This window comes from Pan troglodytes, chromosome X (genome assembly GCF_028858775.2).
Source record: "Pan troglodytes isolate AG18354 chromosome X, NHGRI_mPanTro3-v2.0_pri, whole genome shotgun sequence".
NCBI lineage: Eukaryota > Metazoa > Chordata > Mammalia > Primates > Hominidae > Pan > Pan troglodytes.
The window spans coordinates 153,658,161-153,686,028 of NC_072421.2; the positions used below are offsets into that span (position 1 = coordinate 153,658,161).

Sequence of the window (27,868 nt, forward strand, 5' to 3'; positions counted from 1 at the left end):
TGTGGGGTTGATGACGGGGTGTGGGGTTGATGATGGGGTGTGGGGTTGATGACGGGGCATGGGGTTTATGACAGCTTGTGTCAGATGAAGCCACATCAACTCATTCTGAGCACCCCGTTCCTCAAAACATAAGGATGAGCATGATCAAAATCTCAAGACATTTTTCCTAAGTCCTTAAGATGGATGAACTTCTACAGGTAAGTAGGTAGATTAATAAACAGAGGTAAGGAATGTTGGCATGAAGAAGCTCCCTAGGCCGCTGTGTGGCTGAAGCTCTGACTGGTCATGCTGGTTAAGGATGCGTCTAAGCAAGATCGGTCGCTGACAGGTAGGTGTGTAGAAAATAACCTATATGTGGTGGTCCATTTTCAATTCTAAGTGCCTTCATATAGGTTTAAGCAGGCTATGTGGAAATAGAGAAATAAAGAAGCAGAAATGTACTGAGTCCCCACCCTGCCCTCCTTCCTGCTTTCCCTTTCACGCAGCGGCCACGTGCCTATCAGTAGGAGCCCCCTCAACTACCCTCTCCTCACCCCACCAAAGAATTTAGTTTAGGCTAGCTTGCAACATAAATAATTATACCCTTTCTTATCAGCTACGTGCAGCCACCAGGGCCATAGTCAAATGTTTGAAGACTCCTGAGACAGTTGCAATGCATGGTGGGCTGCAATAAAATGCAGCAGAAAGATCCTAAAGAACATACTTGAAATCTTAATCCAACGACCAATAGGTGATGTCCAGGAAGACTGTAACCCCATTTACTCAGTCAATGAGGAACTGGGGGAGGGACCTGCGCACTAGGGGATAAATTGCTTGTTGAAACTCTGCTGGGGGTGGCTGCATGCCAGCCAGACACCCAATCTTGCAAGACTGTCATTGAAAATCTCCGTTTTGCTGTTCTCCGGGTCTCTGCGTCCAGTCTTTGGGTTTGGACGGGTGAGTTTGTCTCTCACAGGTGCGACTCTGTCTCTATTTGCATCAGGTTCAGTTTCTTCCTGGTTGACCTTGTGGGTGTGAATGTTGTCACAGACCTGCCTGGCCATCTTTCTGCAAGAAGATAAAGGAAGACCAGGAGTGCCTGCCGAACTCCTATGGAGGAAGTCTAGGAGAGGAAGGGGTAGGACCAAGGGCACTGCTGTGGGCTGAAGGTTTGCGTCCCCCCAAATCCTTACATTGAAATCCTAAACCCCAGTGGGATGGTGTTTGGAGATGGGACCTTTGGGATGTGATTAGATCATGGGGTGGAGCCCCATGAGGGGATTAGTGCCCTTGTAAGAAGAAACACCAGAACCAGCCTCTTCTCTCTCTACTCACCACCCTTCCTCTCTGCTAAGGACAGGGAGGAAGATGGTGTCTGCAAACCAGGAAGCAGCCTTGCCAGACACAGGATTGGCCACAACCTTGACCCCAGACTTCCAGCCTCCAGAACTGTGAGAAATAAATGTCCATATTGACTAGGGGCACAGGGCATGGGGGAACTGGTTCCAGACCTGCCTCCTGGGAAGTTGGGAGGGGGCATTTCAACCTGTTAATTTCTCAAATTATGTAGTCATTCAAAAAGAAATAGAAACACTTCATTAACTTTGTGATTGCCAAATTATTGATCAATTCTCATAGAAAGTTATAACATTTCCCCTTTTGGTACATTTCTGTTAAAAAGAAGGTTGTCTTTCCAGCCTTATGTTTTGTAGTTTAATTTGCTCACATTCATTATAATCCATTATTTAATACATTTTTCTTCCATTTGATCATATTACTTGCTGATAGGAAGGACTGAGTTCATTTTCAGCGTGTCTGGCTTTTCCATTTCTGTGGCCTGGGAAGGTGGGTGGCTACATCATCATCCATGGTCTCTGAAATATCCTGTGTTACCAAGGCCTGCTTGTTCCACCAAACTGCTCCATAGGCAGTTGTGACACCCAGAAAGATGCTGATATGGTTTGGCTGTGTCCCCACCCAAATCTCATCTTGAATTGTAGTTCCCATAATCCCCAGGTGTCTGGGAGGGACCCAGTGGGAGGTAATTGAGACATGGGGGTGGGTTTTCCCATGCTGTTCTTGTGATAGTGAATAAGTCCCAAGAGATTCTGATGGTTTTATAAACAGGAATTTCCCTGCACAGGCTCTCTTGCCTGCCACCATGTAAGACCTGCCTCTGCTCCTCCTTCACCTTCCGCCATGATTGTGAGGCCACCCCAGCCATGTGGAACTGTGAGTCTATTAAACCTCTTTTTCTTTATACATTACTCAGTCTCAGGTATTTCTTCACAGCATTATGAAAATGGACTAATACAGATGCAGCTAGCATGAGGGAACTGTCCTTGCCAACTTGGAGTTGTTCTCAGAAACTGCAGTAACTCAATATTGGGAACAGAAATGCACTACCCTAAGGTCAGGGATTTTAGGATACAGTCCCGAAGCTTCTGTTGCCTTCAATGCCTTCACTGACGTGGGATTTAGGGATTCAGAGTCCTGAAGCTTCTGTTGCCCGGGTAAGCCCTCAGTGCCTTCACTGACATGCACAGAGCTGCTCTTTCTGTGAATGGATGCTATCCCAACCAGGAGGCCTGGAAACTGCAGCTTTGCGATTTTGAATTTACGGAAGGAGTCCTTGGTGACCCTCACAATCTGGAGGCCGAGAGTCCAAGGTCAAGCAGCTGGTTCCTCTGGAGGCTCCATGGAAGAAGCCCTTCCATGCTGGTTTTCTTCCTCTGGTGTTCCTGGCAACCCTTGGTGTTCCTTGCCAGGTGAATGAATCACCCACCTTTGCCTCCGTCTGTCCATGGTGTTATCCCTGTGTCTCTGCCCAAATCTCTCTCTCCTTATGAGGACACCGAATGGATGAGCTCATTTCAACTTGATCACATGTGCAAAGACCCTATTTCCAAATGAGGTCACATTTTCAGGTGTGAGGGTTAGAACTTCAACTATCTTTTTGGGGGACACAGCACCATCCACAGCCGTGAGGACATTGGACAAAGCCCAACTTGGACCTGACTCGGGTCGGGGGGGGAGGGGCACAGGGAGATTTGCCTTTTTCCTGTTTTGCCATTTTCCACGTAACTCGTATTTGCTACTTTAGAGGAACCATTTATGGAAAACTACAGGATAAAGGAAAAACAAATGGTGGAGGAAAGGAAATCTGTCAGCAATCAGAGAGATTGTTAATTTCCTTGATGAGGAGCCAATTGGTTGAAGGGTGCCTGTAATTTACAACTTCAGTCTTGGGGAAAATGTGCACAGTTATTTTTTGGTCTCCATGAAGGAAACGTTTAGACGGGCACTCATGGGGCTGATTACCGATTCAGAGGAACATGCAGGGGGCATCCACCCTCCAGGCGTGGGAAGAGAGAAGCACATGCTTCCGGGAGGCCGAGGCTGAGCCGGGCTTAGGAGTGTCCTCTCCAGGTACTAAGTTAATTTTATGGGAGCTGAAGCCTCACTGCTTCTCGGAGCCTGGGGAGTTGGGAGCACTGGCCCCGGGCTCTGTGTGGCCTGGAACTGCCACTGCAGCTTGGAATTCTCGGGCTCAGCTATGGCAGCCTGTGCCCTTCTCCAGGCATGGTTTGGGCCGTGTCCCTGGAACAGCAGCTGAGGTCCTAGTGCCAGCCCCATCACAGACGGCAGGGGACCTGAGACAGACATGGCCCCCTCTGCCCAGGCCCCCTTGCTGGAAAGGCAGAGGCACATCTGACCTCTGGGGACCTCACTCTCACCTCGGAGGATGTTTTAGGCCATGCTGTGTGTTGCCATCTTTGGGAAAAACTAGTTTAATGAAGGAGTCATGAATTTGGCGAGGGGCCGCCTCTGCTGATGGTGTTTCCTGAGTCCCTGCCCTTCACTGGGGCACGAGGGCTGATCCCCCTCCTGCCGTCATTTATGGACTGAATAACCACAGAGAGTGTGAGGCCGGCGGAAACTTGGCAGTGCCTGTTTGTCATTGTCAGTTTCAAATACTTTTTAATTTTGAATAGTTGTAGATTTTCAGAAGGGTTATGAAGATCGTGCAGGCAGTTTCTGCAAGCTGCTGCTAATTTCCCTCGGCTTCCACGTCTTTGCTGCCATGGTCCACCTGCAGCAGCCAAGAGAGCCGCGTTGCATCGCCACGAGCTAAACTCCAGCCTTCGGATTTCAGAGCTTCCATCCGTGTCCTCTCTCTGCTGTGACCCCACCTGGGGTGCCACGTCGTGTCTGATCCTCCTGTGTCCTTGGCTTCTCTGGTCTGTGACATTTCCGTCTCTCCTTTGCCACGACCCTGGCAGTGTGGAGGAGCCTGTTGGGCACCCTGTGGATGCCCCTCAGTCTGGGTTCATCTGTCCTTTTCCTCATGGTTAGCCTGAGGTGGTGGGCTTCCGCAAATAATACCAAGGAGGTGAAATGTTCTTCTCCTCACGGCCTCTCAGGGGCATAGAACATCCTCTTGACTTCACAGGTGGCGTTAACCCAATCGCTTGTGTGAAAATAACGCATTGGGAGGCACTAGGCTGAGGGCTTCAGTACCTCAGAAGCAAACCCGGTTCCTGCACACAGAAACCCCATTCAGGGTAAGGGGTCCTGTCCTAGGAAAGAAAATTCAAGTTTAAACAGAAACTGCCAGCTAACCTCAAAACAGAGGCTTTACGACTGCTGTTTCACTTTAATCAATCCTTTTTTTGTTCTTCCTTCCAAGAACACTTGAGAAAGGTTTTTTCCCTCGTGCTCCTTGGTAGAGCCCAAACTGCTGTAGTTCGGTGCTGCCCAGCTCATGGATTCCTGTCTCCTCAAATAACTCTTTACACTTTCACGTGCCTACGTTTATCTTTCAACACTTGGATCAGGTGGCGTCCACCAGGTGTCTTCGCTGTAAAGTCACTGTCTTCCCTTCCACCGCTCCACTCTTTGGGATGAGTCACGAAGCCTGTGCTACCTTCAGGGGAGGGCTGGGGAAGAGTTAAACTCCATCTCCTGGAGGGGCTGCTACATATGATCATATGATGTTATTTGGAGTAAGAAAGATTTGCCTCTTCTCCACATTTACTTGTTTATTCAATTATTTATACCAGTATGGGCTCATGAATATTTACTTTATATTTTTTATTATAATTCAATCATCCAATATATTATTTCTTTTGTTGTTCAAATTTTTCCATCTTTGGCCATTGGCAGCCCTTTCACGTTGGCATCTGTGTCCGTTGGACAATCCCCCATCCTTTTGTTTTTTTGAAAATTTCCTTACTTTTTGATATCATGAGATACTCCAGGCTCATCTTGTCTTCTCTCTGATCCACCCTAGAATCAGCCGTGGTTCCCCTCATTGGAGAATGATATTTAGAAACAAAAACCTGGGTGCTGGGTGTGCTCAGTGGGACGAGGGTGTCACTGCCTCCAGCCCTGTCAGTGAAGAGAGCTGCGTAATGTGCATGCAGATAATACCCTATGTGTGAACACATACTTCAGATTATCTCTGGATCTGTCCATCCTTATATCGATGCAAAGCTAAACATGAGTTCACACTGATGTCTCTGATTCTGATCTAGTACCACAGGGTTCAGTCTAAACTTCCTCTTATTTACAAATAACCTTCCCCTCCGACACAAGAAGCCTGCCTCCCATGGTTTGCCATCCGTTGACTTATCTGTTCAATCCCAGTGTATGTGAATTGTTAACTTGTACCCCTGTGGGAAATTTACCAACAAAGGAATGATATTAATGTCCTTTTGTCTTTAGCTTTACAATTTCCACTCAAAACATCATATTCTGAAGTTACTCAGGTCAGCTTCCTGTTTCTTTAAGTTCGCCCTCATTACTGTCCGCGCTTTGTGATGTGCAGTCATGTGTTACCACCCCAGTGCCAGAAAGAAGAGCTCCTCGTGTGTCCGCCGATGACCAAGCACTCCTCTCCCCAGCCCCTGGCAACTGCTAGTCCAAGCATGTGCAACCCACAGCCCGTGGGCTGCATGCGGCCCAGGATGGCTTTGAATGTGGCCCAACACAAATTCGTAAACTTTCTTAACACCTTATGAGATTTTATGCATGGACTTTTTTTGCTCAAGAGCTATTGTTAGTGTTAGTATATTTTATGTGTGGCCCAAGGCACAATTCTTCTTCCAGTGTGGCCCAGGGAAGCCAAAAGATTGGACACCCCGGCCCTAGTCTGTTCATTCCTATAGTTTTAATTTTTCCAAAGTATCATATGAATGGAATCATGTGATATGTAGCCCATGAATCATGTATATGGGTTTTTCACTTAGTAGAGCACATTTAAGATTCATCATTGTTGCTATGTGAATCAATAGCTGGTTCCTTTTATCTCTCCACAGCTCCCACTGCACTGAGAAGCACGTGTTCTCCATTTCCCTGGGGGAGACCATTGTATTGGGCAGTTTGGAACAAAACACCATGGACTGGGAGGCTTACACAACAGAAATTTATTTCTTGCTGTTCTAGAGGCTGGGAAGCTCAAGGTGCTGGCTGCATATTCATTCTGAGGCCTCTTCTGATGTGCAGACAGCTGCCTTCTGACTTGTGCTCACATTGGAGAGAGGGAGTCAGCTTTGGTGTCTCTTCTTGTAAGGACACTAACCCCATTCACAAGGGCCCCACCCTCATGACCTAATCACCCCCAAAGGTCCTGTCTCCAGACATATCACATGGGGCAGAGCTTCAACGTACCAATTCTGGGGCGTCACAAACCCTCCGTCCATAGCAGACATCTTGGTTGCTCCCAGTTTTTAGAGATTAAGAATAAAACAACTGTAAATATTTACATGCAGGTTTTTGTGTGAACAAGTTTTCATGCCAGCTGGGTAAATAGCTAGGGCTGTGATGGCCAGATCCTGTGGTAAGATTCTGTTCCACATTCTAAGAAACTGCCCAACTGTCTTCCACAGTGGCTGTGCCATTTTGCAGTTCTGACAGCAATTCTGTAGCTCCACAACCTCATCAGCACTGGGTGGTGGTGCTTGAATTTTGCATTTTAGCCATTCTAATTGGTGTGGGTAGTAGTTCTCATTTGGGGTTCAATTTGCTTTTTCCTTTTTTTTTTTTTTTTGGCAGGCTGGACATCTCCTAGAGGGCAATAGATTCTGGTTTTGTTTTTTTTTTTTAGACAGAGTCTCATGCTGTCACCCAGGCTGGAGTACAATGGCATGATCTCTGCTCACTGCAACTTCTGCCTCCCAGGCTCAAGCAATTCTCCTGCCTCAGCCTCCCAAATAGCTGGGGTTACAGATGCTCACCACCATGCCTGGCTAATTTTTGTATTTTTAGTAGGGATGGAGTTTCACCATGCCAGCCAGGCTGGTTTTGAGCTCCTGAACTCAAATGATCCACCCGCCTTAGCCTCCCAAAGTGCTGGGATTACAGGCGTGAGCCACCGCACCTGGCTGAGGGCAATCGATTCTGAATAAATAGGTTGTGAATTGGAGATTTGCATTAACCCTGCCCAGGGCCGGGCTGTGTTTGCTGTAGCTGTGTGTGTGTATAACTTCAGATTCCTCTGTGACCTCCTTTTGTCTCCCTTTGTGGTTTTGGGCTTTCCCTTGCTGTTCCTCGGACAGCCTGTGTCTCTCAGGTCTCTTAGCTATAATCCAGTTATCCCAGAGCTTGTCAGTTAGAGGGGAGGGAAGGGTTGGGGAGGGGCAGTTCCCTGGTCTCTGTCTTTGGACTTCATGGGGCCTGTGCCCCCATCCTGCCATGGCCTTCACAAGGGTTTCTGTCCTCGCTCCAGAGTGAGGCGCCACCCATCCCCCATACCCCACCCATCCCCTCCCCACCCCATCCCATCCCCTCCCCATCCCCCACCCATCCCCTCCCCATCCCCCACCCATCCCCTCCCTATCCCCCACCCATCCCCTCCCCATCCCCCACCCACCCCCATCCCCCACCCCTTCCCTCCCCACCCCATCCCCCATCCCCCATCCCTTCCTCATCCCCTCCCCATCCCCTCCCCATCCCCCATCCCCCCATCCCCCACCCATCCCCTCCCCATCCCCCACTCCCAGCCTCGGCAGGGATGCCTCTGTTCCTTGTCTGTGTCCTGGAGTCCAGCATGAAGACCTTTGCTTGTGAATACCCTTCCCTGGGACCAGGACCCTTGGGGAAATGCCTGATCCCACATCTGGAGTAGGAGAAGCACAGGTTGACCTTGGGAGCTGTTGCCCTGTATTGCAGCTGCTGTGTGCAGGGGGCATGTAGGCCATGCATGGGTGTGGTGCTTCCATCCAGCTCAAAGTGCGTTCTCTGCTCTTAAGTGTTCTTGGCAACACGTGATCCCCAGTTCAAGGCTGGTGTGTATTAAGTTCTCATTTCTTTGGAGAGACAAAAAAGATGGAAAGTGGCATTGCTTGCTGAGCCCAGGGAATACAAAGGAAAGGCAGGCCGAGGGGGAAACCAGTGTCAACAGTGGAGGTGGCTCTCTGATAACCTCGTGGAGCTGGAGTTTGGAGTGCAAGTACTCAGACGTCCAGAAACCCTCTTTCTATGTAACTCAGCTATCCATGGACGAAACCAAAGGAATGGCCTACATTTGCAACCCACTCCTGATTTCTCCCTTTTGCAATGCCAGGGAGCTGTGTCGGTCTGCTCAGCGAAATACCGCAGCCTGGGTGGCTTGAACAACAGAAGTGTATTTTCTCAGCACTCTGAAGGGAAGAAGACTGAGATCCGGGTCTCGGCAGGGCTGGGCTCTGTGGAGGCCACTCTCCGTGGCTTGCAGATGGAGCTTCTTTGCTGTGTCCTCACAGCATCGTCCCTCTGTGGGTGTCTGTGTCCGCATCTCCTCTTATATAGGACACCAGGCAGGTTGGATTAGAGCCCACACTGGTCACCTCATTTTAACTTTATCACCCTTTTTAAAAGGTCCTATGTCCCAAAACAGTCACATTCTTTGGGGCTTGGGGTTAGAGCTTCAACACATGAATTCGGGAGGAGCACAACTCTGCCTGTAACACCAGCAATGGATTTGGGCCTGTGGACTTCAGCAGCGCTGCCCTTTGTGTGGAAGTGACGGAGTCAGCCTGCCCCATAGGTTCCTGGGTGTGAGCTTCGGCCGCACGCGAATGGTCTATTTGGCGACTCTGGCCACGCTCTTAGGACAAAGCACATGGATTGACAAGTGGCGGGCACGGACAGAGGTGCAGATGATGTCCACGGAAATGACAAGTCCATGAGGCCTGCGAGGGCCCCGGCCACCCTGGTCTCACGTTCCCTGAGTCTCTCCTGTAAGCCCAGCTTCCCACCCTTCAGGGTGTAGATGCCCATGTTAAAATCCAGATTCCAGCCCGGGAGGCCTGAGGTGGGCCTGAGACTCTGCATTTCCAGCAAACACCCAAGTGACGTGCCAGCATCCCTGTTCTCACGCCATCTCTGTGTGCGAAACTCTAACTCACTCATGGCCGGTGCTCCTACCTCCTTGTCACTCTGCAGAGAATGCAGTGATGTCAAGTTCAGTTGAAGGCTCGTGGCCAACATGCTCACGTGGACACCCACAAAGGGACCACCCAGACTGTGGTATTTTATTGAGCGACTAATATAGCTCCCTGGCATTGCAAATGGGAGAAATCAAGAGTGAGTTGCAAATACAGGCCATTCTTTTGGTTTTGTCCACAGATAGCTGAGTTACAGAGTAACTGTGTAGTCTGTGTGGTGCAGGAGGTGGCAGAGGGGAAGGGGCAGGTGAGGCTTGGCATGAGGGGCTTCTCATTGCAGGCGTCCGAGGGAGTTCAGTGGAGGAGTAAGACCCAGGGAGAGGCCAGCTGGGCTGAGGCTTGTTTTCTGCACATGGGTTGCTCCACCGTTAATAGTTAATGAACTAAGTGTCATTTTCACTAAATCTTTCCTTTGCACCAAACTCACTACCATTCTTCATGGAGTCTTTCTGGGGCTTCTGTTTGCAATGACTCATCTGGGGAGAGGACGGAAGGACAGTCAGTGTCCAGCTTGGTTGGTAGATGGGTAGGTCAGATGGAGATGAGAAAGACCTTTTCCCCTCGTCACTCTCACGCAGTTAATCCAGAGCCCCTTAGAGAGGTTTACAACTGGAGCTGCTATTTAAAGGCCTAAATGAGAATGTAATAGTAATAATGATCCTCATTTTTATTCTCAGCTGACAGAGCAAGGGAATGTGTGTGAATGCTAATCCATGCACATACATGTCTATAAATATTCTGCATGGAACCGTCTGTGTCTATGTCAAGCTAAACTGGGGTTCATACCAGGGTCTCCAACCATAGCCCATCCCCACTGGGGTCCTTCCAGCTCACTCGGCTTCTGGATGTACGACTCCCACAGGTGGAGGAAGGCCCCCAGAGAAGTCTGCTGAAAATTGTTATTCATGAATGGAGGTTGGACTTCTTCAGATACGCTTCCTGAGTCTGTTAACATGGTGATGTGACGTTTGCCCTTCATGTTACTCATAGGGACTATTCTGTTAGCTACCAATTCTGCTGCTTTAAATAAAAACACCATTAAAAAACAAAAAGAAACAAATTATAATAAAATATTTGCATACATATAAAATCTGAAAGACATATATCAAAATATAAAGGTCCTTCCTTTACAAATCAATAAATATACCTTTTTAAAAAAACAGACAAGACAGACATTAGACAAAAGGTGATACAAGAATGACCAATAAGCAAATTGAAAGCACTCAGTGTCCTCGGCCATCAGGAAATGCACATTCATCATAATGGGATGCTGCGTGACGCACGTTGAAATAACTGGATGTGAAGATCCTGGCCCCGCCCTGTGCCGGGAGGGTCTGGAACATCTGGAATATTCACGTCACCGGCGGGGAGGAGGTGCACAGGCACAGGCACTTTGACCATAGCGTGGCAGGTCCCCCACAACCATATGTACACCTGCCCTGTGCCCAGCAAAATGTAAATGTCTTCCACAAATAGTCCTGGACAGGGTCTCTCAAAGGGGCTTTAACTGTAACAGCCCACACCTGGAATTGTCCATCGTCCTGGGCGGGGTCACTCACAGTAACAGCCCACACCTGGAATTGTCCATCGTCCTGGGCGGGGTCACTCACAGTAACAGGCCACACCTGGAATTGTCCACAGTCCTGGGCGGGATCACTCACAGTAACAGCCCACACCTGGAATTGTCCACAGTCCTGGGCGGGGTCGCTCACAGTAACAGCCCACACCTGGAATTGTCCACAGTCCTGGGCGGGATCACTCACAGTAACAGCCCACACCTGGAATTGTCCAGCATTCCTCAACAGGAAACAGTTAAAGAAAGTGTGTCTAACCACACATGGAAGGCCACTGGGCAATGAAAATGCATGAACTTCTGGCGTCCACAATCTAGTGGATGAATCTCAAAAGACACTTCGAGCAAAAACACCGGACAGAAGCGTCCGTGCCGGCCCCGCAGGCTGCCTGTGTGCCAGGCTATCCCCTGCCATCTGATCCGGGAGAAGCAGGACTTTCTTGCACAGGTACTCAGCGCTGTGGCTGTGGGAGGAGCCGGGAGGGCCCTGGCGTGGGTGGGCTTGGGGAAACTGTAGGAGCTGGAAATAGTTCATATCTTATTTATTTGGGGTGTTGTTTACGGGGGAACTTGACAAACTCATCTAATGGTACAATCGAGACATCTGTGTAAATAAAGTGTCAAAAATCATCCTGCTGACATCCATGCTCCCCGCCCCACGGTGCTTCCGGGCCCTCAGCCCTCCCGTGCGGCTCCTGCCCCCTGGCCAGGGCATCTCCCAGACCAGCGCTAGGCAGCAGGCACTGTCCTAACCCCAGAGCCTGTGGGCCTGGGGCATCAGTGAGGAGGAGGCTGAGGACTGATGGTTTGCAGGTTGCTCCGGGAGACCAGAAACCTGGTGAGGAGAGGCATTAGGAGGTGAGGTAGGAGGCGTTACGAAGGCCCCCGAAAGCTGCCTGTTTGTTTGGTTTTAGTGGGGAGATAGTTTTCCAGTACAGAATTTCTACCAGAATGCCCCATACATAAAACATAACAATGACATGAGATGCTTTGGGGCAGCCTTGGGGTGGATGGGACCTGTGTCCCCCTCTGCAGTCCTCACAGGTGCCCCCTGTGTGGGTCTCACGCTGAGATGCACCGAGCCAGCTGGAAAATGCCGGGTCAGGGGGCTACTCAGGGGCGGCTTCTCTTTAGGTAAAGTCAGTGAATCCCGATGGCCAAGTGCAAGGCATCGGGGAGATCGCAGAAAGGGTCGAGGGACTCAGGCCCAAGCCCGGGGTGACAAAATCTTATAAGTGGAATCATAGAGTATGTAAGATGGCGTGTGTGTGTGTGTGTGAGAGAGAGAGAGACAGAGAGAGAGACAGAGAGGAGAGTGGGGGTCTTGGTAACCTTTAGGTCACATTTGGCAGTTTAAACATAAACCTGCTTCCAAATTAACTGGCTTTGGAGACGACTGTGACTCATGGGCACACCCTGCCCCTGAGTGGAGAATCTCACCATCAGCTTCTCCGGCTGTTGATGCACTGATCGGCACCCACTGACACTGAAAGGATGCTGATTTGTTTCTGAACCATGAAATGTTAATCTGATTCTGTGTCATGACATTCTGCTGACTTGCTTCTGAATCACGAAGCTTTGCTGGTTTGTTTCGGAATCATGAAGCTTTCTGATTGCCTTGCATGGAGATGTTTTAGCCCTCACGGTATGATCTGTGTGCACTGGCTGTGCCCTCCAACCTGTCCCCCCATGAGAAGGATGCCTGTGTTGTGAGGAGTCCCCTCCCTTCTCCTAAACTTTTCCGGAAAGTCTTCCACCTAGTAGCCAACCCCAGAACATGCTCAGTTCTGTGGGCGTCTTCCCAAGTGGATCCCCGTGTTCAGCTTCCAGTAAAACTTTATCCAGTTACTTCTGCCTGCACAGCCTTAATTTCCATCAGAAGTCTACACCTGTGTATGTGTATAGACACACACACACACACACACGTGCACATGCACACACATGCACGTTTTGTGTCTGGCTATTTTCACTTACAATTTTTTTTTTTTTGTCAGCCTAACAGGTGAATCTGATTTTGATTCTTTAGATGCTGCCTAAGGAAGTTGAAGAAAAAAATTCCTTTTTTTGTAGTAGCTGGATCTGTATCCAAAATTTAACGTATTGTAGCTCTCCTGCTGTGCCAGGCTCAGTTTGTTTTAAAGATTTCCCGGAGGGGACGACTCAGAAAGAGGCTCTGCGGGTGTGGCATCCTCTGCACACTTTGGGTGCCACCAGCTGACGTGTGACTGTGACTTCACGGGTGGTGCCCTGGCCTCACATGCTTCGTGGTTCTCTGTCTCACTCCTGCTCACGGGTGGTGCCCCGGCCTCATATGCTTCGTGGTTCTCTGTCTCACTCCTGCTCACGGGCGATGCCCCGGCCTCACGTGCCCCGTGGTTCTCTGTCTCTCTCCTGCTCACGGGCGGTGCCCTGGCCTCACGTGCCCCGTGGTTCTCTGTCTCTCTCCTGCTCATGGGCGGTGCCCCGGCCTCACGTGCCCCGTGGTTCTCTGTCTCTCTCCTGCTCACGGGTGGTGCCCTGGCCTCACATGCCTCGTGGTTCTCTGTCTCGCTCCTGCTCACCTGCGGGGCTTTCGTCTCTGCCCAGGGATGAAACCATCATGTGGCTTAATTGATATTTTGTGAAAGCTGCAAATTATGTGTGCAGTCCTGTCAATAGTTCCTATTGGCTGACTTTCTCTTTTCTCCAATATTCTACAACCATATGTACAGTCAAAGCTGTCCACCTTTTACATTCATGATTGATGCTCCATAAATATGCTGGCTAGATAAAGCCGCAGCTGTTAGGCAAAGGAAAGAAAGACACATTTATCCGAGACCTGAGGCAGCTGTCAAGCAGTGGGAATGGCCCTGAAGGCCATAAAGAACCCAGAATGACCGACCGGGATCCAGGTGGACAGGAGCGGGGAGGTGGACTCTGACCCCACCCACGCCCACACCTCTTATCCTTGCACTGTTCCGGGGATGAAGTGGATTTTGGGAGCTGGGCACGGGGCACAAACTCTCTCTAACAGCTATGGTGGAACCAGGGCTCACTGCAAACCCCCTTTCCTGTTGGGACGCCTCATGGGCTGGACCCCGTGAGGGCTCTTCAGAAAGGTGAGAACACGCAGGAATACCTTTCTCCAAAGTTACTGAAGATGACAGCAACCCACGGTTAGCACAATTTTATAAAGACTGAAAACTTGCTGAGCCTGTGTAGTTAATAAGTGGAGACACAAGGCAAAATCCCATGATAAGCAAGTGAAGATCCATCGTTATGCGATTAACATTATTTCCATGAAGTTCTGCTTAGTGAGAATAGAGATCACATGCTCCATTCCATTTCTCAAACATTATTTCTTGTTCTTGCGGTCTGGAAGAAAATGACTGAAAGATTACTTTGTTTCTCTTTGATTCACTTTAAAAGATGTGGGAAAGGGAACGCGAGCTGCCCAGCTGTCCGGGAGACCAGGTTACCTTCCTTTACCCCGGAAGGCAGCCTGCCCTGCTACAGCATTGCCTCATGCTCCGATCACCACACACATCAATGGCAGGAGGAGAGGGTCAGGATAACTCGGGACGGACTCCTCCCAGGAGCTCCCTGGGCAAAGGCGGTCCCATCGGGGAAGCGGGATTCCGTCCTCCAGTAGGGAAGAAGCGCCCTCAGCAAGGAGACTGCCGAGGCGTGGTGACGCTCTGCTCTGCGTTTGTGGAAACCAGGTACTCGCCTGGCACAGGGTCTCACACCCCGGTCTCGGTGCAGCCTTGTGTGGGTCTGGTGCTTGGGAGGGCGCGTTCCCCACGTGCCTACTGAGGAGCTGCTCCCTGGCTCAGGGCTCCTCCTCCACCCAACACCAGCATCTCCACATGGTCAGGTGCGGTTTTAAAAGCCACTTTCTCAAGATATTCTTCACATATCATGACATGTGCACAGGCAGAGTGCCAATCAAGTCCTTTCAGAGTACTCGGAGATCCAGTCACTGCGTTGGGTGTACTCGGAGATCCAGTCGATGGCATTGGGTGTACTCGGAGATCCAGTTGATGGTGTTGGGTGTACTCAGAGATCCTGTCGGTGGCGTTCGGTGTACTCGGAGATCCAGTTGATGGCATTCAGTGTACTCGGAGATCCAGTCGGTGGCGTTGGGTGTACTCGGAGATCCGGATTGATGCTGAATATAGGGGGTCAGGAAGATGCAGTTCCTGACCGCTGGGTGTGGTCCCTGGAACAGCCAGACTGCGCTGGGTGCTGAGGCCACTGCTGTCAATGAGGAGACACCTGCTTTTGCAGGTGGATGAGAGAGTTCTGAACTCCTCTGTCATTTCATTAGGAAACAGGTTTTCAGGCCCTGGGCTGCAGCTCCTAGTGCTGAGAACTTTGCAGAATTGGTGGCTCCTGTTCTACGCCTTGTCAGGGAAGATGTGGGTTCGCCCCAGGTGCTCCAGAAAGGTCGTGTTCTCTATGGAGTGAAGATGGGTGGGCATAAGCGTGGGTCCGGGGCCACCCTCTGTCGTCTGCCAGCGTGTTTCTCATCCAGCCACGTCTCGGAAGGTCTGTGACTGCTGAAAACATTGTGTGCATGAACGTTGGGGAAGGAAACCCACCCAGAGGAGGGGCAGGTGCCACCCCAGGCGTCAGAGCACCAAGCTGCAGAGAACGGAGGCAGCAGGTGCCCAGGACACACGGGGGAGACTGCAGGAGCAGCCCGTGTCCTCTGCGGCTCAGTCCCGCGAGAAACTGGAGGCCAGCGCTTCACAGCTCCCATTTGCAGAGACCAGCTCCCGTGAATGAAGCAAACAACCTGATGTTTGCATTTGCAAGAGGAACTGTGATTGTACCAGGGACGGGGTCTTCAGGTTGTGCATGAGAGTCTGGGGTCCATGCGTGGAGAGGGAGTGGTGTCAGAGGGTCAGAGCCCATGGGCGGTTCTGGGACATGGAAGCTGGTGTCGAGTCAGTCGGGGACGTGGCCTCCCCAGCACAGCCAGGGTGAGTGTCCTCTCTCTCTAAGGCGAGGCAGGAGGGGCCTCTTGTTTCTCAGCCCCCGCAGCTCTGGCCACCCCAGGCTTACGGCACACGGTAATGGATATTTCTGAATGTCTCTTTGGCCAAATGAGTCTGGAAAATGATGTGCTAAGGTGCTCTTGGGATTGTTTTCATGGATCCCAGGTTCGTCGTGTGTATAATGTGGCAATCTGCACCGTAAACCCCGAGCTGCGCAGCCTGGCGCGGCGTGCGTCCGTAACGCATTTAACCACCATTTATTGTTGTTATTATCATTTTTATTATTGTCATTATTTGGGTAATAGTAAAGAAGTGTGCTTTATGTGGCTTTTCATCATTTTTTAAGCCAAGTTGGCAGTTTTTTGTTTTATGCATGTTTCTCTTATTTTTAATTTCTTGAAATGTTCCTCCCTGGGTCCTCGAGGCAGATGATAAAATAAATGTTATGCGTTTTTCACATTTCCAAAGAAAGAGTAGGGAAGTCCTGGAAAGATTTGCTAAATGTAGGAGCCAAGGATTTCAGAAAAAGCAATTTCCATTTTTGCAGAAAGAAATCAGGCATTTCAAGTGAGTTACTATTTATTTAAGTTAATCATTTATTAAGCTATTTTCATATGGTGCCAATGTAATCACTGGACATACATGTTAAGTCTAGGAAAAAACTATCATTTTTATTAATTTAATTAATTATCAGAAATGCTGAATTGTGGCCAAGGTATGTGGCGTTAACTCAAATCCCTAAATTTAGGCCCAGATGGGGCTGGCGGCAGGACACTGACACTCCCGGGGCATGGGACCAAGGGCCACAAAAGAGCAGGTCCCCTGAAACCCTGAGAGCTTAGCAGAGGCTGGGCCTTTGTTGAGAAACTGGTTCCCTTCACAGAAGAGCAGCCCTGGACACACCCTTTCCTCTCCACAGGCTCCGCTGCACCCACCTGGTGAACCTGACACCAGCTGGCACAGAGGGAGGTGAGACCTATGTCCGACTCAGCTCTGCTGCAGTGGAGAAAGCTCCATACCTTGTGACCTAGTTCACCATTTCTCACCTCTGAATTTGTCTAAACTTACTTCTCCATCTATTCATCTGTCCTTCTCTCCACTCACCTCTCTCTATATTAAACTACCCATCCATCCATCCATCCATCCATCCACCATCCATTCATCCATCCATCCATCATCCACCATCCATCCATCCATCCACCATCCATCCATCCACCATCCATCCATCCATCCATGCATCCATCCATCCACCACCATCCATCCATCCACCATCCATCCATCCATCCATCCACCATCCATCCATCCATCCACCATCCATCCATCCACCATCCATCCATCCATCCATCCATCCATCCATCCATCCATCCACCACCATCCATCCATCCATCCGCCATCCATCCATCCATCCATCCACCATCCATTCATCCATCCATCCATCATCCACCATCCATCCATCCATCCATCCATCCACCATCCACCATCCATCCATGCATCTATCCATCCACCATCCATCCATCCATCCATCCATCCATCCATCCACCATCCATCCATCCATCCATCCACCACCATCCATCCATCCATCCATCATCCACCATCTACCATCCTCCATCCATTCATCCATCCATCCATCATCCACCATCCACCATCCTCCATCCACCATCCATCCATGCATCCATCCATCCACCATCCATGCATCCATTCACCATCCATCCACCATCCATGCATCCATGCATCCATCCATCCATCCATCCATCCAACATCCACCATCCATCCATCCACCATCCATCCATCCACCATCCATCCATCATCCATCCATCCACCATCCACCATCCATCCATCCATCCATCCATCCATCCATCCATCCACCATCCATCCATCATCCATCATCCATCCATCCATCCATCCATCCATCATCCATCCATCCACCCATCCATCCATCATCCATCCATCCATCCATCATCCACCATCCATGCATGCATTCACCATCCATGCATCCATCCACCATCCATCCACCATCCATGCATCCATCCATCCATCCACCATCCACCATCCATCCACCATCCATGCATCCATCCACCATCCACCACCATCCATCCACCATCCATCCATCCATCCACCATCCATCCCCATCCATCCACCATCCATCCATACACCCATCCATCCATCCATCCACCATCCATCCATGATCCATCCACCATCCATCCATTCATCCATCCACCCACCCATGATCCATCCACCATCCATCCATCCATCCATCCATCCACCATCTATCCATGATCCATCCACCACCATCCATCCATCCATCCATCCATCCATCCACCCACCATCTATCCACCATCCATCCATCCACCATCCATCCATCCATCCATCCATCCATCCATCCATGATCCCTCCACCATCCATCCATCCATCCACTCATCCATCCATCCATCCATCCACCATCCATCCACCATCCATCCATCCATCCACCCACCCATCCATCCACCATCCATCCATCCATCCATCCATCCATGATCCATCCACCATCCATCTATCCATCCACCCATCCATCCATCCATCCATCCATGCATCTATCACTCTGTTCTTCTACCCACCCATTTAGCCACCCACCTCTGTCCATCTGTCATCCCTGTGTAGCTATTTATACACATCAAGACGTAATCTGGCACTGCTGGGCAAGGTTAGTGAATAAACTCTGAAATGTTTTCCACAGAGGCAACCTTGGCACTCAAGTGACCAGAGTCGCCCTGTATTAGCTTCAGATGCTGTAACAAAATCCCCTAGACTGTGGCTTATCTGACAGGAATTCATCCCTCAGAGTCCGGAGGCTGGAAGGGCCAGGGCTGGCAGGTGCTGCGTTTGGTTTCTCTCTGTGGCTTGAGGATGGCCCCCTTCTCCGTGTGTCCTCACATGGCAGGGAGAGAGACAGCTCCGGCCTCTTTCTCATCCTATAATCACCCCACAGAGGCTCCACTCCTAATCCCATCACGTTGGGGTTAGGGCTTCAACACGTGGGTTTTGAGGGGACACATTCCGTCCCCCCTGTATTCAGCATCAATCAGGGGAAGGAAGATGAAGTATGAAATCGCCAAGCTGTAAAACCCTAAAAGGGAAAGTGAACGCTCCTCTGCCAGTGGCTTTGGGCTTTAGTTTGACGTTTTGAAATTCAGACCTAAACCAGGTCTTTGACATTTGATACGGTTTGGATCGTATCCCTGCCCACGTCCCACGTGGACGTGGAATCTCCAGCGTTGAAGGCGGGGCCTGGTGGGAGGTGATTGGATCACGGCCGGCGTTCCCACGAATGGTTTCGCACCGTCGCCTCCGTGACGCCCTCGTGACACTGAGTGAGCAAGTTATTGTGAGACCTGGTTGTTTGAAACTGAGTTGGAGGGGCCCAGCTCAGCGGGCACGACCCTGCTCTGGGCCACGCTTAGGCGCTTGTTCCTAACGCAGCCTGTCTCTCCCTCCCGAAGAGCCTGCTTCCCTCACCTTCGCCAGGACTGAAAGTTCCCTGAACTCCCCAGAGGCCGAGCAGAAGCACGAGGCTTCCTGTACAGCCTGCAGAACCGTGAGCCAATTAAACCTCTTTCCTTGATAAATGACCCATCTCAGGCATTTCTTTATAGCAGGGTGAGAACAAATGAATACACCATTCTAAGTATTAATATCATAACTTGTCCGCTGGTCTCACAAAACCTACCCTTGCTGTATATTAACTTTGTGATACTGCGTATTAATTTATAAGTACATTTTAAATTCTTTGGCAATTTTTATTTTTATAAATTAGATATGTCCTTAGTTCTTTTTACATTTGATGAAAACATTGAGTCTTCCAATGAGTGTCATAACAAAATAGGTTTTTTAAACTTTGTATACAAATGTTATATACAATATTATAGAGAGATATTTTATAGAATGTGCCCAATGTTGAGAAGTTAAAATATTTTTATTTTGTATTGGGTAGAAAAAAAGGAAATGGGATAGATGCAACCGTGATGTGTAACCAGCAGTGCAGGGGTCACGACCTTCCTTCACACATGCAAAGGGTAAGGAAGACCCCGGCCAGCAAGACACCCGGCCAGCAAGACACTTCTTGAGTGGGGGATTTTTAACATTGCGCTGAAATGGAAATGCCAGCTCTGTAGAAGGCATCATATTTTTAATTTTTAATGTAATGTAATTTATTTTAAAGACAGGATCTCGCTCTGTCACCCAGGCTGGAGTGTAGTGGCACGGTCAGTCACGGCGCACTGCAGCCTGGACCTCCTGGCCTTAGGGCTCCTCCTACCTCAGCCTCCTGAGTAGCTGGGACTCCAAGCACATGCCACCATGCCTGGCATATCATTAAAAAAACCTACACTTTCTTTTATCTGTTTTAAATAATATTTTAATTATGCATTAGATATTTTAGTATTTTTGTGCATGGAAGTGGCTTTTGAACGTGTACTAGGAATTGCCTAATGGTTTCAAAATGCACATTTTTAAAAGCATCTTTGCTCTTTATCTAAGAAATGCGGTATATCATTTTACAAGGTTAATTATTTGATATATTTGGATTATTATAAGTGTTTTAGTTATCCTATGTATACTGAAAACACATTGCTGTAGTATCACGTAGCTGTGTAACAATTACTTAAATGATTTGTGTTGTCCATTTGTATTTGAACTTTCTGGATGGAAATGTTTATACTTGGCTTACCTGAGATGGAAAACACTTCTGTCTGGGGTTTGAAGAGGGCAGGGTGTTTGGCGCTGGTGACGTTTGCACCCAGGATGCTGGGTCTCCCCAGGACCCGTGGGTGGATTCAGCCTCTCCCAGCCTCCGCCCCTGCTGCCCCAGCTGGGACCAGTTCCCAACTCAAGGCTTAGTCCCAAGCCTGGTTAGCAGAAGGTCAGCTTATTCCCTTGAGTCCCCTAGTGTGAAATGAGAGGCCCTTCCTCCTCTCATCACGGAGATCGAGATTGCGCTCCCTGTACTCGACGGCCAGCCACTGCATGAACCACTGACGGAGCAGCTCAGATGACAGACACCCCCGTCCCCAGCTCCTGAGGCAGCTCAGACCACAGACACCCCGTCCCCCAGCTCCCGAGGCAGCTCAGGCCACAGACACCCCGTCCCCAGCTCCCAAGGGGGCTGAGACCACAGACACCCCGTCCCCAGCTCCCGAGGTGGCTCAGACCACAGACACCCCCGTCCCCAGCTCCCAAGGGGGCTGAGATGACAGACACCCCCATCTCCCAGCTCCTGAGGCTGGACATCCAAGGCCAAGATACCCAAGGGCTTGTTCCTTCCAAGGCTGCGAGGGAGGCCTGTGCTTGGCTGTCTTCCCCCGTGTCCTCACCTTGTCTTTCCCTTGTGCGTGTCTTTGTGCCCAAATTTCCCCTTTCCATGAAGACCCCATTTGCACTGGATCAGGGTGCACCCTAATGAACTCACTGTAATTTGAACTCTGTGAAGACCCCATCTTCAAACAGTCACAGTCTGAGGTCCAGGAGGTTCAATCTCCAGCATGTCTTTTTGGAGGGGCCCAGCTCAGCCGGCACGACCCTGCTCTGGGCCACGCTTATGGCGTCTGTCCCTTACGGGGCACCACAGTCACCCCACCGCCACGCCATGCACTGACACATCCCCCTCGGGGCTGGGACTCTGCTGGACATTTCCCAAGTTATCCAATTGGTTTCTGAGTCTCTCAAGGATTCTTGAGAACAATGAATATCTCCTTTCAGGACAGAACTCCTGGCAGCTTCTGCTGGGTCCACTCCTTCACCTGGAGCCGACCCTGCCTGCTGGGCTCTTGGCCACTGGCAGTTGCAGAAGGAGATGGGGTGGGGAGGGGCCCACCATTCTCCTCACATTCTGATTCTTGCTGAGGTGGTGACTAAGGCTTCACTCGGTACCTCTGCGATAGGGGAGAAGGTCACACTCAACTCTGAATAGAGCAAAGGCGGCTGACTTGTGCCGATGAGCACAGTTGGGGGACAGAAAATGACCAGGAGGAGATGTCGAGGCACAGGTTTCTTGTTGAGGGCAGGGCAGCGGGATCAGACAGGAAGAGTGAGGTTGGGGAATTTGGTCAGACACCAGGAGTGGAGTGTTCTGGATGAATGGATGTCACAGGATTCTTGCTAAGGCTGGGCAGGCCCAGCAAGCTCAGCGTGGACACAGAAGGTCAAGGTCCAGGCGTGTCGGAGAGGCTCAGAGGAGCCCGAAGGAAGGAAGGCTGGTCCAGGAGGGACCTTTGCCACCACCGAGGTCCTCTGACGCCACCTCATCTGCTCGACCTGACAACATTTCCCCCCGGGGAGGCGGTGCTGCAAGTGTGGAAGTGTCTCCTGGACTGACCGCCCGCCCTCATCATTGGATTCCATCTGCAGGTGCTGAAGGTGCCCTGCACAATGGGAAACGGTTGGAATTGGAACTTTAACCAGAGTGATAACCGTGAGAGTTACCTTGCAAAGTGCCTCCACCTGTTCCTTTTATTTCAGAGTCGGCTGCTCCCACACTCTGTGTCCAAGACTCTCGGACGTGAGGCTGAGAGTGGGAGTGGCAGAGCCTTCTTTAGCTTCACCTGCAGCTGCCGGCCATGTGCTCTGACACCTCTGAGGCCTACATCTCCAGATCGCACCTTCCATGGGTCCTTGCTTTGTATTTTCCCGCAACTGGACTCATGCCTTCTTTCTCATTCTGCAAACCTGCCAAGGCCATGCAGGCGCTCTGGCTCTCAAAACCAGCTGGGATGCCAGGACTGAGGCTCACTCTGAACCACCTGCGTGCCCAGGGCTGGGCAAAGACGTGGTGCAGCCAAACCTCAGAGGAGGAAAGGCAACGTTGTGAGCAAATTAGAAAGGGGTCGGGGGAGAAATTCATACACACATACACATATACATGCATACACACATGTATACACACACATGCACATACATATATACACACATATACATGCATACACACACATATACACACGTATACACACATGCACATACACACACGTATACACACATGTATACACACATACACACATGTACACACATACATACATACACATACACACAGGCACATTGGTATATACAAGTATACATAGCGCTGATCTCAGTTTACACAAAGCAGTCTTTTCAAATGTTTGCCTTGGAATAAACAGTCTTTCTCTAGTATTTTTAAAAAATAAAACCAATGACACTGACAAGTCTGATGCAAAGAACGAAGCTACTGCTGATCCGCCTGCTTCTACATGGGCAAGATTGACTCTGGGTAAAAACAAGAGAAAGCAGGGAAAAGTTGAAAATAGGGACAGAGCCAGCCTACAGACACTACCTTCCTATCCTTCCCTTCTCCCCTGCCTGCCTGAGGAGCAAAAAGCCTTGTCTAAGGGAGGCTGGACAGAATCTAAACAGATAAGCCAGCAGTGAAACCGCTTCCCGGGGCACGCGCAGCAGGTGCAGTTGCTGGGTCAGCATCCCCTCCTCCCGGCCCACAGCTTTACTGGAGGAGAGCAGCAGGACAAAGCCAGGCTTACCTGGGCCACACGGGGCCTAAGTTATGCTGTGTGGGAAGGGCGGGTGCTGGAGAGGGGTCCCTGTGTGCAGGGCATGGGTCTCACCTTGGCTTCTGTCAAAGCTCAGCCTGCACGGCGTTCCCAGGATGCAGCTGGTGATCGCATCTGTCCTAGGAGGACACAGTAACTGGTATCCAGGGCACTCCTAATGTGGCGTCTGATGCCTGGGGGTCTCTATGGTAATCTCGGCTCACTGCAACCTCTGCCTCCCGGGTTCAAGCGATTCTCCTGCCTCAGCCTCCCGAGTGGCTGGGATTACAGGCATGCTCCACCATATCCAGCTAATTTTTCTAGTTTTAGCAGAGACGGGGTTTCACCATGTTGGCCAGGCTGGTCTTGAACTCCTGACCTCAAGTGATCCACCCACCCTGGCCTCCCACAGTGCTGGGATTGCAGGTGTGAGCCACTGCGCCCAGCCCACCAGCCTCCTTCTCAATGTGCTTTGTAAAACTTGCTCACAAGCATTTTTTGAATCTTGTCTAACAATTGACACACTGGTCATAAGCAGAATTTGCTTCTCAGAGGAATTCACACTGTATTTCTTGACAATATTCTTTTGCAGGATCCCCAGGGTTCCCATGGCACAGCTGCGGTGGACACTGTGAGACCTCCCTTGTCCTGGGGAGTGGGTGGTGGCCTTCGTCGCAGGCAGAGCTGGTCGGAGGAGACGCCTGTCCTGGCCTGCTTGTCACAGCCAGGTAGGCACCAGGCCAGAAGCTGCAGAGCCCAGGCAGTATTGCTCACCTGTCCAGCGCGTTGTCCGTATTTATGGGAAGTTTTCATACACGCATGCAATGTGTGATGTTCAAATCAGGGTCGCTGGGATGCCCACCGCTTCAGACATGATTTCTTTGTGTTGGGAACATGACTTTCTCTTCCAGCTCTCTGAAATACACAATAAGTTACTGTGAACTCTACTCACCCTACCGTGCTCCTGAAGGCTGCAACGTATTCCTTCTATCTCACCATACGTTTGCACCCATTCACCTGCTCCTGAAGGCTGGAACATATTCCTTCCATCTCACCATACGTTTGCGTCCGTTCACCTGCTCCTGAAGGCTGGAACGTATTATTCCTTCCATCTCACTGTACATTTGCGCCTGTTCACTGACCGCTCAGCTTTTTCCTGCTTCTGCCTGTGAGTTTGGAAGTGACAGAGGATACGCTGTTTATGCGTTGGAGCTAACACTAGAATTGCTAATTATTTTTATCATTACATTTTACTTTATTTTGTAACTTACTAGCTAAACTCATTGCTGCGTTAATTTTGTGGTTGCTTTGGGTTTCTGATACACATGGTTAACATACCACAGTCTTCCTCCGAGCAACCCTGTGCCATTTCACGGCAGTGAAAGGCCCGGGAAGGATCCCCTTCCATTGTCTGCCCGCAGCCACAGTGCTATTACCAACGTACGTGTTATTCTATGCATACTATAAACCCAACGATGCGCTGATACTAAACTTGTTTTAGGAGGTCAAGTATCTTTTAAGTAGATGAAAATAATGAGAAGTATTTTCTGCGAAGCATGCAGGAGCCATTTCTCATATTCTCTTCCCTTGCTGGAGGGCCAGCTCCTTACCCGGCGCCCTTGACTTCACTCGGTGCATGTCCCCCGTAAGTGCGTGCCGCCAACACTGGCCATGGATGTTGTCATCTTTTCTGCTTGTGAAAATGTCTTCGTAGCACCCTCATTTTGGAAAGATAAACCTGCTGAAAAAATATTCCAATTTGACCATGTATTCTCTCGTTAGTTAAGACCTCCCACTCTGCCCGTTTGCTGGGTTTCTTGGCTGTTTCTCTCTGCAGTGTGCCCTTTTTCTGGGTCTGCGAAGCAGGAGATTTTGCCATTTCATTAGAATGTTCCCTGATGTGCTTTTCTTCATGTTTCTTGTGCTTGGGGTTGCTGGAGCTTCCTGGATCTGTGTTGATAGTTTTTATGAAATTTTGATGTTTTGGCTAGTTTTTTCCTACACATTTTCTTATTTTTCCCCAAATCCACTCTCCTTTGTGGACATCAACTTTGAGTATATGAGGCTTTGTGAAGCTTGCCACAGCTCACAGGTCCTCTGTCTCCGTTTGAGGGGTCTCTGTGGCCGTCTTCAAGTGAACCGATTTCTTCTTTTGCAATGTTCACTCACCCTCCACCCCACCAGATTTGTTGTGTTTTTATTTCTGACACTGATGTTGTTATCTTCAAACTTGGATTTTGGCCTTTCTGATTTTCCCTGGCTCTATTTAATGCGTCCTGTCTTCCCTCTTCCTTCCCGAACATCCGGAACACTATCCATATGGCTGTTTTAAAGTCTGTATCTTCTATTTCTATTGTCTGTTCTGTTTCTGGGTCTGTTTCCATAGATTGATTGATTCTCCTCTTCTTGGAGTCTATCGACCAGGGGCTCGGGGTGGGTGGCTGTCCAGACACCCTGTGCTCCTCTCCAGAAGGAAGTCTTATGAGACCACTGCTCTCCCAGAGGGCAGAGGAAGCTGCTCAGCTCTCACAGCATCCACAGGACCCCCCAAAACCCCTGCCCAATCCTGAGTCTGAGTCCCTCCTCTGAATGCACAAGGCCTCAAGACACAGTGTCACAGCCTCCGCAGGACCCCCCCAAGACCCCTGCCCGATCCCGGGACTGAGCCCCTCCTGTGAATACACAAGGCCTGAAGACACAGCGTTCAGAGGAAGGAGCTCAGACCTCCCCGATCAAATGGTATCTTCTTTGAAAGAATATGGCGCCATGTTTGGGGTTGTCAACTGCGGCCAGATCAGTACGTCTTCACTTTGATCAATTGCGGCCAGATCAATACGTCTGCACTCTGATTCCCTTGTGTCTGTGCCTCTCTGCTCCTCAATGCAGGGCCCCGGATGAAAGGAGTGAGTGCTGAGTTTTGTCTAAATCCAATCCTTGCAAGAGTCACTGAAAGTAGCATTATAAATTGTTTGCAAGAGGCCTTTGACACTGAAAACTTGGCCATGTGACTGTTGTCCAAAAATCCTGCTTTCACATCTATGAGTTGCTTATTTCTAAACTTTTTTGGTGAGAATAAAGTTATCTAATACTCAATGACTCAATGCTGTGTCATTTTTCTTTTATGGCACTTTGCATCAATCAGAGGAAATTTCCTCAGTTTTATTTAACAAGCACTCTGCTTTCATCAAAAATCACAGCTCTTGAATCGCGCTCAACACCCAAACTTAAACTTTACAAATGCGTTAAAAATTATGTAGTATCCTCCATGTGACTGTATCCATAACTGCCTTGAAACTCTTGCACAAAATAATATTATGAGTACTTTTTTTTCAATCAATGAGAATGCTTTCAGATCATTAAATCATATATGAAACGAACAGGCAGAAAGGTGTTAAGAAAGCAAAAGGAACCCTCTTTCTCCAATCTGTCCTGAATATTACAAACAATATTACAAATGATAGCATGTATAAATCTACACTCAGCCATCAGAAATAACCCAGAAATAACGGCTGGTGCACACTCACCACCCGAGTCCTGTTCCTGAGGCTGTGCTGCCTCCTCCTGAGTGACGGGCAGTGCACACTCAGCTCTCAGGGCTTTCTTCCTGGGTTGTCGATAGGAAGCAGCATTCAGGAAGCCGGAGCCCAGTTCATGACACTGGGGTTTGCTCAACATTGCTCAGTGTCTGCTGTTTTCCCCCGGGAGACCTGGGTGGGACCAGAATCAGGGCTCCCAGGGGTCAGGTCAGCGCTTGGCCCCTGACCCATCCCCTTGTGGACTTTCTGGGCAGGCTGGCGATCTCGGCGTGGTGAGAACACAGCTGCATGGGGTCTGTCCTGCTCTGTGGTCCAGGTGTGGTCCAGGTGAGCCCGCTCGCCAGCTGCAGACAGGATGAGAAGCTCATGAAAGAGGCTTCTGCAGGTGTGGTGGCCACAACATTCTCTGACTCTGGGAGCTGATCCTAGTCTTGTAGCCGCTGGGCACAGACCCTTGGGCTGGATGTGAAGACCCCAGTCTTCTGCCGCCTTGTTCCATGGTCCCCCCCGCCGAGTCCCAGATGGTGGATCTTCTTGTGTGTTACCAGAGGGTGGCAGGAGGGGACGCTGAGCCTGTCCCCAGACCCCTGACTCTGTGTAGTAGCACATCCCGTATGCAGACTTGTGTTAGAATAGTCTATGTTGATATCTTAATGTGGTAAATTCTAGACTCAGGATAAATTAACTTAACATCTCTACCAGGGTGTAATGTAATATTGAACACGTGGAACGTGCTTTAAAGGTGAGTCCACACTCCAGATCCAGCTCTTGTTCTTCCTACACGCTGATTACCTATACATTGTACCTAAATTGGCATATAACCCAAATAAACACCAAAGTATCA

At 49.8% G+C, this 27,868-nt stretch overlaps 1 long non-coding RNA gene across 6 annotated transcripts; it reads left to right on the top strand.

Annotated features, from left to right (window-relative positions):
* Positions 1-66: 66 nt before the first annotated feature.
* On the top strand, positions 67-26,529 carry LOC129138590 (uncharacterized). Of its 6 annotated transcripts, XR_008541904.1 has the most exons (4): positions 67-1,117; positions 1,335-1,430; positions 1,768-1,824; positions 2,107-7,011. It is a non-coding gene; the product is annotated as an uncharacterized LOC129138590 (long non-coding RNA). The 6 variants fall into 6 exon arrangements; XR_008541902.1 differs by adding an exon at positions 24,081-26,529 and having other exon boundaries at positions 1,335-2,211; XR_008541900.1 differs by having other exon boundaries at positions 1,335-4,544; positions 6,300-7,011.
* The last annotated feature ends 1,339 nt before the right edge of the window (positions 26,530-27,868 follow it).